General features: G+C 37.4%; 1 long non-coding RNA gene across 1 annotated transcript; it reads left to right on the top strand.

The window, feature by feature from the left end:
* Positions 1–7,774: 7,774 nt before the first annotated feature.
* On the top strand, positions 7,775–11,281 carry LOC111323720 (uncharacterized). Its single transcript, XR_002694187.2, has 5 exons — positions 7,775–7,886; positions 8,147–8,243; positions 8,394–10,157; positions 10,331–10,513; positions 10,825–11,281. It is a non-coding gene; the product is annotated as an uncharacterized LOC111323720 (long non-coding RNA).
* Positions 11,282–12,642: the final 1,361 nt, after the last annotated feature.

Genomic DNA, 12,642 nt, shown 5'->3' with positions numbered 1-12,642 from the left:
TAACTCTTCATTCATGGATGTAAAAGCATATGAGACGACTGATAGGAATACGTGAACGTCGAGTTTGAATTTGTGCTTCTCTTGATGAATGGTTATGTGTTACTGGCAAGGTGTGAATTTGGAAACATTACATGTTATATTTAAGAAGCTGTTCCTTTGTGAGGTGACCGAAATTCAACTTCCCCAGTCAAGTTCAGTGTGCCAAACTTTATGTGTTTTCTTATGACTTGATGTTACAGCCAAAAAAAAGAAAAAATTCCCTCCCTATAGTTTTCCTGTACTTTGTATTTTTTTCAGCGTAACAAAAAAAAAAAAAAAGATTTTGTGTATCGTATAACCGCATAAAACAACAAGTTAATACTAACCTTTCACATCGGAGAATTACATTACTGCGCTGTCACGGCCATACAGGATCGGTTTCCAAACACCTCATTGATATTGCTGCTTTCTCCAGGAAAATTTGATATGAATGTGAAACCGTTCCCAACTTCATTCCGATAAAGTTCAGTAATTCATATTCAATGTCTCATAGTCATTATTGCTGTTGTCACCTAAAATTACCCTGAAATTTTCATATTGTACAATCACTAGAAGGAAAATCTGCCCGTAACTTTCAATGTCCTCAGCTGATTATAAAAACGAGTATTTGTTCGAATACCACGCAAGTTCACATCTTCTTCAGTCATTGAATGAAATTTTTACAGTCTGACTTTTATCTAAAAGTACTAGAGTGTACTAAAACAGCTATTTGCTTTTTAAATCGCGTTTCTCGGATTTCTGCACAATCTCTTTCACCCCGGCGGATTCGTGATTAATAATTTAATCCCTGCAACAGATCCGATACAGAGAAACGCAAGTACTGAAACATGACGCGAAGTTAATAAGTTCACCTTTCGAGGACTTCATTTCAACCCGGACTAAAGGCACTGAATAAGAGAGTTCCCTGTTTTTTTTGAAAAACGACACAAAGCGAAGTTTTAATAATTTAATTTCACTGAGACGAGCTTAGTGTTCAGTTTCTTTAGTTTTATCAAAACATCACTTTTTAATTTTTAGATGTGCTGTTGTTGGTAAAACATTAAAATCGTTATCTGAAAAATCTATCATGATTATCCCGGGGATATTTCATCATATGAACCACACTTACAGGAACACACTTATTATACCATATACCATAATGGCTACGCCAATAAAAAGTCTTGAATTGCATTATTCAATGATCCAGTTTTTAATAATAAAGATTATTAAAAGCTGGATCATTAGATAATGCAATTCAAGACTTTTCATTGGCTTAGCCAATATACCATAATCTACAAATATGGTAAGATACAATGAAATATATGAAGTTCATATATTTTAAACTGCGGTATTAGATACATATGATGAACGATCCTCGCAGTAGATAACGCTATTTAAGCAATAGCGAAAATCAGACCTGAAAAAGAAATCAGGCCTGTACGGGACTCGAACCACTGACCTCTGCGATACTAGTGCAGCGCTCTACCAATTGAGCTAACAAGCCAACTGGGAGCAGGCCGTTAAGGTGATTCGTAATAAACCCGTGAAAGTGATAAATCTGATACAATGAAATATATGAAGTTCATATATTTTAAACTGCGGTATTAGATACATATGATGAACGATCCTCGCAGTAGATAACGCTATTTAAGCAATAGCGAAAATCAGACCTGCACTAGTATCGCAGAGGTCAGTGGTTCGAGTCCCGTACAGGCCTGATTTCTTTTTCAGGTCTGATTTTCGCTATTGCTTAAATGGCGTTATCTACTGCGAGGATCGTTCATCATATGTATCTAATACCGCAGTTTAAAATATACGAACTTCATATATTTCATTGTATCAGATTTATCACTTTCACGGGTTTATTACGAATCACCTTGACGGCCTGCTCCCAGTTGGCTTGTTAGCTCAATTGGTAGAGCGCTGCACTAGTATCGCAGAGGTCAGTGGTTCGAGTCCCGTACAGGCCTGATTTCTTTTTCAGGTCTGATTTTCGCTATTGCTTAAATAGAATTATCTACTGCGAGGATCGTTCATCATATGTAAATATGGTAAGCGTACGCATCAGCTTAAAATCAAAAGGGAGCTAAAAATTCCGGTTTCCTCTGACAAAATAATAATTTCTTGGGGGCGTTTTCAATAAAACAATTATTCCACTCGCGCTTGTTGGATATGAGATGATTATAGCCAACTCGGCGCTACGCGCCCCGTTGGCTATCTATCATCTCATATCCAACGCGCGCTCATGGAATAATTGTTAATTATTGAAAACTGGATCATTGGATAATGCAATCCAAGACTTTTTATTGGCTTAGCCATTATGGTATATGAGCCAATATACCATAATCTACCAATATGGTAAGCGTATGAGTCAGCTTAAAATCAAAAGGCAGCTAAAAAATCCGGTTTCTTCTTACAAAATAATAATTTCTTGGGGGCGTTTTCAATAAAACAATTATTCCACTCGCGCTTGTTGGATATGAGATGATTATAGCCAACTCGGCGCTACGCGCCCCGTTGGCTATCTATCATCTCATATCCAACGCGCGCTCATGGAATAATTGTTAATTATTGAAAACTGGATCATTGGATAATGCAATCCAAGACTTTTTATTGGCTTAGCCATTATGGTATATGAGCCAATATACCATAATCTACAAATATGGTAAGCGTATGAGTCAGCTTAAAATCAAAAGGCAGCTAAAAAATCCGGTTTCTTCTTACAAAATAATAATTTCTTGAGGACGTTTTTAATAAAACAATTATTCCACTCGCGCTTGATGGATATGAGATGATTATAGCCAACGAGGCGCTACGCGCCTCGTTGGCTATCTATCATCTCATATTCAACGCGCGTTCGTGGAATAATTGTTAATCATCTCAGTTTGGACTTAAAGACAAAAAATGACAGAAACCTTGACAAGTTAGAATCAAGTAAAGCAAAATGACAGGTAAGGCATCCTTTCTTAATTGCCAAAGAAGCATAGCATGAGAACCAGCAAATTATTAATTTGCAACTCTTCAAATTGTGATTCATAACCTCGCGTGTATGATATCGACTTTCCTACGTAAATAAACATTTCCGTTGAATCAATGGCACAAATTCTTTCTGATTCGGTAACAGGCTGAGTTGAGTGGTGAAAAATTATTGATATGCATTTGTCCATTTTAGGGTTTTTAAGACGGCTGGCAGTTGTAGCCATGATGATTCTCATCCTCGACGAATGGTGCACCTGTTGATAGACATTCTACTTACTGTAAAGTCAGCAAAACAGCTCGAGATTTAATAAAACATTTGTTACAGATGTCATTGATACTCGGAGGAGACGTTTATAGGTCGTATGTGAATATAGGGAGTCTGTTTTTCTTTTCAGTAAGGAAGAGTGCCTTTACGTAGTTGAGTCTAATGATAAGTCAGGGTTTTCGCTAGGTCCCTCGGCAATGAAACATTTAGGCCTTGTATAGTAAGTCAATGAGTCAGTCTTTCAATGAGCAGTGAGTCAGTTAGTTCGTGGGTCATTGAGTCAGGTAAGTTGTCAGTGAATCAATGAGTCAGTAAGTCTGTGAGCCAACGTATGAGTCAACTTCCTCATCAGTTAATTCTTAATTCAATCAGTTCTCTATTCATTACTCGAACATAATTAGCATCAAGAGGACGAATTGACCACTAAATTGTGTGAGGGGCTGCCGAATTGATAGATTTTCTACTGAATTAGTTTTTTCCTTAGAGTAATCTGATAGATTGACTACATGATTCCAAATTGGCTTCAAGTTCAGTTTACCACATTAATAGAGAGATTAAGCACCACATATTTTTTTCCGCGAACGGCAGAGAGGGTCACGTGACCTGACATTTCCCGCGTTTGCCGTTTGCCGGCCGCCGTTTCTACTCGAGGAGGACATTTTTCTCGTTTGTAGGGAACGCGAAAACGTGAGTATTTGTAGCCCATTTTTACCGACTATTTCTACATTTTGATCGCTTGCTTTTATAGCGAAGCTTCGTTTATCATCTTACTTCTAGATGAACTGCTTGTAAAGCTAATAGAGTTCAAATTCAAGCGGAAAATACATTACTTCTTTGTATCCATTATTTCTAGTCGCAGTGAATGGCGACCGAGAACATTTGTTCTGCCGTGTCATCGGAAAGCTTAAACACGCGAACATCGCGGACGGAACGGCAAACGACAAACGGCTAGCCGACGTTCAGCGTTCGCCATTTTCGCGGTCCTTAATCTAACTAATGACTTATCGATTGGTCAGCAGATGGATGCTTGTGTGGCGGAATCGGTTGATTGAGTGACTGAGAGGGTCAGTTTTTATTTCATTGTACACACTTTACTTGATATTTTTCGTGTTCATTTGCCTTTGCTCGATTTTTTTATTATTACTTTCCCGTTTTGTTTAGTTCCATGCAATGGCTCACCCTAGCTGACCAGTGGAAAACTCAGGCTGAGTTTTCGTTCTCTTTGTCACAACCGCTGAATAGAAGCAGACTACAGGTACATACATCTGGCTCAGTCTTCTCCTCCAATGTTTCAATATTAGATGTTTGAAACCCTTTTACATCCAGACCTTGCCTGCCAATCCATCTCAGTAAATGATACTATTTACTCCTGTTTCTTTATATTCTGAAACAATATTCTCTTACGGCCAATAATCAACTTGTTTTCAGCCTGGAACAACTCTCCTTGCTGATCAAAATATTCTGAGCAGCTTCCTATCCTTGATTCAAAATTCTACCGTCAGTTTCCGGAGGTTCCCTGAGGGTGCAGCAGACGTTCATCAGTTGATGAATTTGGAGAGTGTACTGCGAAACATAATTTCATATCTGCGAAAACTGGAAATCGCTTTCACCTTGGTAAGTGCACGTGTACTTCTGTGAGAATGCGCACAAATGTACATGGAGATGTCAAACAAGTATTCTTAAAAGCCAAACAATTAACATTTTTATCATGAATAATTCTTCTCAAAGCATTCTCATAGGCCTTTTAAACTGGTCAATATAACGTTTTCCCCTTTATTTTAGTCGTATTATAGTCGTATTATAGTGAGGTTCCTATATTCATCATCACATGCATCATTCCAATTTACCCTCCCATGTCCTGAAAGAGAGTGTCCTGAAGAAAGTGAAACGAACGAATGGAAGCTTCATTAAGGTGGTATCTTTCCTTTTTATGGCTCAAATGCAACAACACATATGGTTTCTGGGATAAGTGGAAGCCATGTCTCAGCAGTCATGCCTATTCGTATCTCTCATCACTTCGCAGAACTCAATAGGACTCCTGAATTCTAGCTCACCCACAATTCATAGCGTTGCACTTCGCGTGTCGTTGGTTTTGAATGATCTCTATTCGAGCCACCTCAAGATGGACGTTGACTTCAACAAGATTCTGAAGACTAAGTGTTGTAATGACTAATGGCCTACACTCACCTTAGAGTCTTCGTGGCTTAGAGAGTGGATCCGAAGGTCTGAGGTTTGAATCCTCATGAGGACTGAATTATGATTTTCTTCTTTAATTAGACAAATTAACAGAATTGATATCTAATGTTGTATTTGCAATTTGGTAACTTAAAACTCAACCTAAAAGAGAAGGTAAATTTAAGTATGTCGAAGGCAGAAAGAATCTTTAATAATGTTTCGGCTTAACTTGCGTTGGCAGTCGGTTGTTAGCTTTAAAGTGCACCTAGACCCAAACATTTTTTTCAGTTAACCAAATAAGCGTATTTTTTTGGAGTATTTCTGTGCAAAAATTTTTTTATTTCCTCAAATCTTCAATTTTCTGTGCCCAGTCAAAATACGGAAAATCGGCCGCCATCTTGCCCCACGACCGAGTTTAAAGAGGAATGGCTCTAGCGGGTAATGTCTCGTCAAATCGAGAACACGAAAGTCTGCATTTCACACATTTTCACTTGTTTGGGAAGGTTGTAGTCGATATTTACCGAAAATATGCCGACTAAGTGTGTTGTAGGAGGATGTAGCAACGTGCGAAATTTGCAAGAGGGTATCGCGCTTCATACATTCCTCATACAACACACCTAGTCGGTATATTTCGGACAATATCGACTACAACTTTCCAAACAAGTGAAAATGTGTGAAATGTAGACTTTCGTGTTCTCGATTTGACGTCACATTATCCACTAGAGCCATTTCTCTTTAAACTCGGTCGTGGGGCAAGATGGCGGCCGATTTTCCGTATTTTGACTAGGCACAGAAAATTAAAGATTTAAGCAAATTAAAAAATTTTTGTACAGAAATACTCCAAAAATAAGCTTATTTCGTTAAGCGAAAGAAAATTTTTGGGTTTAGGTGCACTTTAAATATTGACAGCAATATCAATAGCAGCTCGGACGGCCGGGTCAGAACAATTTAAGGCTCAGACTGACAGGATAACCTTACAAAATACTTTTAATGGAGACCTGCTTCACTCGTTATCAGAGTCTACCTTTGGGTGGGAATGATTATTATTGTGCCACATCGTGTAGAATGGATGGTATTTTCTGAATCAGATTTTGATGGAATTTGAATGTATATCACTAAACTGTAAATCGTTTGGCTGGTCACATAATCATTAGTGTAGCAATTTAATGGTAAAGTTAAAACTTTTAAAGTGCACAATGAAACGAAAGCGTCTGTATTCCTAGAATAAATTTTAATTTGCAATGATTATAGGCTCAAATGTTGTTGAGTGATTTCAACATTTGTCCAGTCGAATAAAATACACGTGTGACCCTGTCACTCTTAATTGTTTACGTCTAAACAAAAGTAAAACGATCGTAATTCTCATTTCTTAATTGGTGCTTTCTGAACATGTCTATACTTCCATCCAGTCTAACCGGCGAGAAATAACATGAAAGACATGATAGATAACCGAAACTGAGTCAACACCAGCCTTAGGTAATATTTCCTACTATAGATAAATGATCACACCAAACTATGTTTGTGACGACTTGATTTACAGAATGAATCTAATTTCTCTCTGCTACCAGCATAAACCTTCATCTCATAACATTTATCCTTTTCATCAGCCAAGCTAAATCTGATTAAGAATACGAGTAGTAGTAGTAGTAGTAGAAACTTTATTAAAGTGTCAAAAAACCGTCTAGCCAGGGAACGTAATCGTTTGCTTCCGAAACAGAGGGTTTTTTTTAAAACGTCAACAAACCGCCCCCGCCGAGTTTGTTGATATCATCCACAAATGAATATACCATCATCCACAAACTTAAACCATCATCCAACTACTTAAACCATCAACTTTCTGTTTCTACTTACCGTGGAATTCCCTCTACCACGATACTTCCCAACTTCTTCCTTACCGAATGATAAAATCCCCCTCTCTGTGCTTCACTTGTTTGTCCAAGGACATGTCGGGAGACATCAGTCGTATAAATATTCCGCGGGAGCTCCCCAGACGGAAACCATTCGTCTCTTTCCGCACGGTGGTCTCGAGTTTAAACGAATATCTTAGATTTGTCTATAAAATCGATGTGTCGACTGATATTTCCTTTTCTAATGAACGTGTTAAGATGACAGTCACAAGTTTTATTTTCCCATCCAAGGGAATTCTTGTCTCTCTGGACATTTAAATCGAGTTGATATAAGTCTAACGATATAAGTTTGAATTGTTTTTTCGGTCATAGACAGGTGCATAGTTTTTCATGGAAAAATCTTTCCGAGAAAAGTGATGCATTTTGCGTAACAATGATATACTTCCCGGCTCCCTTAGCAATGCAAATCTGAAGCATGTCTAATGAAACATGTTCCTTCCGTTTAACGATGTTTATCCTTTGGTCATTTTGTAACAGCGGAATAACTTTGGCCGCAACAGAAAAAGATGAAGGTTATAACTTCACAATAAAATTTCCCTGAGGTGAGGTGTTGATGTGTTTGGGTATTTGGAGGATTAATCAATTTTCATCTGATGCTCTTTACCCCTAAAGAGGGGCTATCGTTTAGCCTTGCAGGTTATAGTCCCATCTGTTAAAAAAAAAACATGCTTACTTAAAACGCTTTTTTTTTCTATTTTATATCATATTGCGGTTTTAGTAGTGATGTAGCACGCCTACAAAATGAAGCAACGATTAATTCTGGAATATTAAAGCGAGGACAGGAAATGTTTTTTTGGAGCAGGTGGACAAGAAGGTAATTAATGCTGGAGGTTCTGGAGTGCAGTGTAGTTCCGACAGAATTCCATTCGGTTTCAGTTCTCACAAACTAGTCGTCATAGGTAAGTATGTCTGGAGACAAGTTAAGAAAGCTACCAAAGAAAACGCATTGTTGAAATTGAGTATGCTCATGAAAGTTTCGATGAATATTTCACATTTGTTTTTCATGTTGTTTATATGTACTGTGATATAAATTTACATTTTTTTGCCAGGATAATAATGAAGTGGAAACAAGTCTAGCAGCGACACTACATTCATAAAGATTCGCCTTGCGCTACCAGATGCTATGCGCGCAAAGGCAAGAACGGTTCTTCACGATATCCGTCGCCTAAAATTTTAAGTTTTTAGTTTTTATTTTTTTTTTATCTCTGTATACATGTATACAAATAGATATATAAATTTGCGATATCATTTTTATAATAATATATTACTTAATGTACATAATTCTTGATGTAAGTTGTAATTTTTTATTGAATATTTTGTTGTGGGCTTCCTGAAAAGTAGCTTGTAGCTAAGTGTGGTGCCACATTAAATAAAGAACTACTACTACTACTACTACTACTACTACTACTACTACTACTACTACTTATCATGACCTCTGAAACAGTTTGAGTCCAAAATGAATAAATTTCTTTCAACTTTCTGTCTCTTTCTCCCTCTCCTCTCACTCTCTCAATGTCGCACCCAATCTCTCTCTCTCTCTCTCTCTCTCTCTCTCTCTCTCTCTCTAACTCCTGTTTCAAGTTTTCTTTGTCCTTGAGGCACCTTTATTTTAACCATTACAAATTCCATTTTCTATGACTGATTTCGAACAAGATCTTACGACATTCCCATTTATATAAAATAAACAAAAATTACAGCAAAATTGAGGCTATGTGTCTTGTCGGTTTGAGGTTAGGTAGAGGAAAAAGTAACAATTCCCCTTATAAAATATTTAAGAAATATATGACCGCTTCTTTTCGCCCTATACTTTTTCACCCCTTAAACTTTAAAATACCTTTTTTACTCTGCTTGTTACCCCTAACGGCGTGAGTAACGTAACCGAATGCAGCCACGTAGCAGGTGTAACGGAAATGAAAGTTGAACGCGGGACAATCCTTGCATATTTTATCCAGCCCTGCTGCTAAATCTGAAAACATGAGTCACATTTTTTTCTTTAAAATAGCACAAATTTTTCTCTGGATTCCAATTCACAAAGTTTGCGATATCGATTGTTGGAGTTTAGAACAACAAAAGTTATGTTCTGTCAAATGAAAGGTAAGATTTGAAACTTTTCTTAATTTCCCGTTCTCGGTTGTGTTGTCTTTGAAAAGGTTTCCATGCTGGGTTAAATAATTAACTATAGAATTTGAATGATATCATTAGTTACCATGATTTTTTAAATATCCCAAGCAGGGGTTAATTCTTTAAATCGCGATATAAACTTTTAGTTTACTACCATCTGTCCTTAGTTTAACTATGCAGCCCCATGCCAGTTGAACAGAAAGTTTCGGTTTTTCATTTGAATTTCCTAAGTTGTAGTCATGTTTGTCATCCCTAGTGATCACTGCAGTAAGTTTTCCCATTTGCTGCATCATCACAGTAGCGACATGTTTACCCGTTGCACGTACTTTCCAGTCATGGCCATGCCAAAAGGACACCGAAGTTCGCGTCCTGCTCTCAAACGCTTTACTTCGTTCTCGATTTCTGACGAAAGAAATCACTGTCCTCACCAGCACGATTGTAAGTTTTCTCTATCACATTAACCTATATCTTTTCAGAACTTTCATGTTTACTGGATCTTAAATTGAAACACACTGGTATATAACGTTCGCAAAACTACGGTGATCGGTTTCTTAGTTTTCGTACGATAGGTCGTGTTGTTCTAATTATTCTGTTTTACCTTACAGGGAAAGAAATGGCCAACAGACCCCTACAAGGAAACCAATGTTGACTTCACTGTACCTCCCGGAAGGTTCCATAAAACAGCAAATACGGTAAACAACTGACCAACAGTTTCTGACTTAATTTTTTGTTCCTAAGAATTGCTAATGGTTTTGATTAACGTAATAAGTTAACTGCGTCCAGGTAAGGTATATAAATAACAGATATGGCAATATGTTCATTTAACTAACAAGATAAATTTCGTATATTTTTCCCCATTTTCTAGTCTAAGGAGATTCTCAGAGTAAACCTCCGCATTTTAAAAATCTTTATGTCAGCGATAAAAAATTCCATGAGACAATTGAACCGTCGCCAGGATGCCAAAGGACTGTTCATTAATGAACTCGGGTCTATGAAAAATCACACCAAGGCACTCATAAATCATCTGCAAAGGATCGTCAAAATAATTGTAAGTGTTGTTTTGTATTTCTACGGAATGCTTTGTCAAAAAAATGAGAGGTTTCCTGTATTCATTCTTTTACCCAAACTAAAGGGTAGCTACATCAGGATATTCTGACCTGTTTTTGTTGGAATAGTGGTTAATTCGACTAACTTTTCATGAAGAACTAATTTATTATTCCTTAATTTCATAGAACGATACCAAAAATAACGAGGGATAAGTGACCATCTATTTAATGTCGCTAGTATGTTTATTGAAAAATGTGGGGATTTCTTATGTGGACTGGTACTCTAAACGTCTTTTTGTAATAATATCAACAGCAACGACAAGGAAACAACCCTACAACACAGGCTCCCCAACGAACAAATGGCACAGTCAACGAATTAGGGAATCGTCCTCTAACAACACAAGCTACTCAAGATGTATTCCTGCACACCAAAGTTACGTTGGACGAATTTTATGGATATGTAGTAACACTTGCTGCTGATTTATGGAAAATTAAGAGAATAGCTTGTAATTAAGATCTGTAGGAAAACCAAAATCCAAGTAAAAAAAAGTAAAAGAAATAATTATGATAAAGTCAATTGTGTACTTCCTATGGAAGATAAATATATATATCGCTTTATTATATTAATATAGCACAAAAGTAAATTGGGAAGACATTAATGAAATTTTGATCCCGTGTAAACATTTTATACTGTCTGTGTAAGTAAATTTTAGATAATTGGGTGTGATTTTTATGAAATTGTAATTTGAAATAAAGAAAACAAGATAAGATTCGTTGTGTGTACTTCTCATCTCCTCCTATCCAGTATCATTGGGGACATGGAATTCGCTTTAATTATCGGTTGGGTAAAAATCAAAACTTTCAGAGAAGTTCCAGAGGTTAAGATTTATAATCAAAAGAGGCCTTTTTCCTGCTTAAGAACGAATGTATGAATTGACCGAGTGAAAATCGAAAAATGTGGCAAATGATCGAAAAATTGAAAACCTTCATATTTTGCCCAGAGATACCTTATCCTTGGGTTTCACCCACGTGACCAATACCTTAGCAACGGTTAATATCCGCCATCTTGGTGTCCCTCGAGCGTAAACAAACCGCATCTAACGAAGAGTTCATGTGAGAAAGAAGGGATGGTTTTATGCATTATTGTTGGCTGTTCGAGCAAAAGTGGAAAGCATAAAGACTAAGGATTTTTTCGTATAATAATTTAATAATTTTATTATCTCTATAGCGCAAAATTCATTATATATATGATCTAATGCGCTATACCTAAGATCATCACAAATCAAGGGGAAGAATAGGAGGAACTAGAAGTTGTTGTATGGTTCGAGGCTTGCGGCTGTTGTAGATCCTCGATTTTTTGGTCGAGCTTTCCTTTGAGCTTCTTAGCCGATGAGAAATCGATGTCTTTAGCCCTCGCATACGGCACTTCATTGACCTATGTCGGCAAAATCCATGAGCATTTTACCGGAGTGCAAGTAAGCTTGGGGTGTCACGAAAACTCACACCCCGAAAACTCAGACCTCAGACCCCGAAAACTCAGACTCCTCGAAAATTCAAGAGATAAACTCGACTCATGATCACTCCTGGTAATCCCACGTGTATTTTGACCTTTTGGGTCTTGATCCAACTGAAGCAGCAAAAGCAAGGCCGCAAGTTGCACGTTTCGCAAAATCGTCCGATGGTTGAGTATTAAAACATTTTAGAGTGACACAAGACTTCATTTAGCTTAGATTTACCTCCATTTTCCCCGTTAATTTTGAACTTTTCATTCACAGTTAACGGGATCAAATGCGCTCGCTCCAACATCAAAGTACTAAAATGTGGCGTGATTTTGACGAGCCGAAAGAGACGTTTGTTTACCTTTTTGTACTTCGTTGCACAGATCCTTGTCGCTCTGTTAAAATTCTTAAATATTTCGCGATAATAATGGATACAAACAGAGACTCGGCCCACCAGTCCCAAAACGAAGACAATTTTGCGACCCTTGGGCTAGAGTTCTTAAATGAGGCAGAAAGAGAAAAACAACGCGAAAGAAGACTCGGCATCAGCGCCGTCACGATTCGCTTCACTGAAGAATCACTCTTGATATTGTTGTCCGTCTTTCGCGTCGGATTTGTTGCATTGTTCCACC

Source organism: Stylophora pistillata, chromosome 1 (genome assembly GCF_964205215.1).
Source record: "Stylophora pistillata chromosome 1, jaStyPist1.2, whole genome shotgun sequence".
Taxonomy (NCBI): domain Eukaryota; kingdom Metazoa; phylum Cnidaria; class Anthozoa; order Scleractinia; family Pocilloporidae; genus Stylophora; species Stylophora pistillata.
The sequence above is the reverse complement of the archived record's forward strand: the minus strand, read 5'-3'. Positions and strand labels throughout refer to the sequence as shown.